This window comes from Cyprinodon variegatus, unplaced genomic scaffold (assembly GCF_000732505.1).
Source record: "Cyprinodon variegatus isolate N-32 unplaced genomic scaffold, C_variegatus-1.0 Scaffold112, whole genome shotgun sequence".
Lineage (NCBI taxonomy): Eukaryota > Metazoa > Chordata > Actinopteri > Cyprinodontiformes > Cyprinodontidae > Cyprinodon > Cyprinodon variegatus.
This window is the reverse complement of record NW_015150565.1, coordinates 49621-51137: the sequence shown is the minus strand read 5'-3', so window position 1 is coordinate 51137 and position 1517 is coordinate 49621.

Genomic DNA, 1517 nt, shown 5'->3' with positions numbered 1-1517 from the left:
GAAAGTTTTGAGTCCACTACTTTTTCATCCACTAGACATTCAGACACTCATATAAAATGGCTAACCACTATATAGTGCTCCATACAGTGGTTACTGCAAACATTCAGACAAAAGCAACAGCTCAAACATGTTAGGATAGCGTACCATGCGGTCCACTCGCACGACCGGAAACTGGCCCTGAAAAGGGCAAAAAATTGCACAGTATAAGCCTGGCTTTAGGGCTGCCACCTCCTGTCAGCATCTCAAAAAGAGAGAGTTTTCAGAGAGAAATTATGGAGCAGCAATTCGGTTTTGATATAAGCCATTAGATCCACTTATACTTAGTTTATTTGCATGCCTCTGCACCCTGGGCTTCTGGCTTTTAAGATGTCTTGGGTAGAAGTCAAATTAATTGTTGCTTGGCAGTTGAAAGCAAAACTTAAATGACATTGGCTACATTCACTGCAGTCTGAAGTTACCCAAATCTGATTTTTTTTTTTTTTTTTACCAATATGCAACCTGTATCCAATCGTTCCATGACAGTCTGAACAACACAGATCCAGTTTTTCTCAAATGCAATCTAAGCCACTTGACTATGTGGTCCAAAATCTGATATGTATTTGATCTTTGGCAATGCCTTTGTCTGAACTGCCAGGTGGTATAAATCCGACCTCTAAGTCATTAATAATCAACAATGGTCACCATTTTGCATCACTACACAGTTACTGAAAGAAAAACAACCATGGTATGTGATAATAAAGAGAGCCGTCTGACTTTATTTCCTTCTGGAAAATAGTTTGTTGTTAATGCACTTGCTTCAGTTGAAAAGTAAATGAAAGAACCTTAGAAGAGCAAGCTCTACCAACCACATTTACTTCCTTAAACATAGATCGCACTCACTACTTGTGATGTCATAACGTCCTCTACTGCGCATGTGGGACACTTAAGTGGTATGAATGCAGTTTGCAAATATGTCACATGTATTTATAAATGTGAACAACCACATAAAACCATCAGATTTTGCAAGGGACAGGCTTAATTATAGCATGAACAAATCAGACAGATTCCTACACTAAATAAGCCCGGCTCAGAAGCACAAATCACTCCTTAGCAGCAGTAACTATCAGCTGATCTTCAAAGCTTCTCAGTGAAAGGTGCAAAATTTCACGTTTTACTTTAGTACATGCAACAGGTAAGCGTGTTGTGGTTTATGTACAGATGTTGCTGTGCAAATGATAAGATGTGCAGACAATTTTGGTGATGAGCCGATTACATGTTCGACAGGCAGTTTTTAGTTCATATTAATCAAATAAAACATAATTATGCTTTATGTTTTTTTTGCTGCACACTTTTTAATATTCTTCTTTTGTTATTTGTGGCAAATGGAGGCGAGTGGTGTGTGGCCTAGTGGTTAGGGCATTGCGCTCAGAACCCAGAGGTTCTGAGTTTAAGCCTCACTCCCACAGACTGCCACTCTGGGTCCCTGGGTCACTGTTGCCATGGTAAATCTTTAAATTTGAATATCCTCTACCAATGAC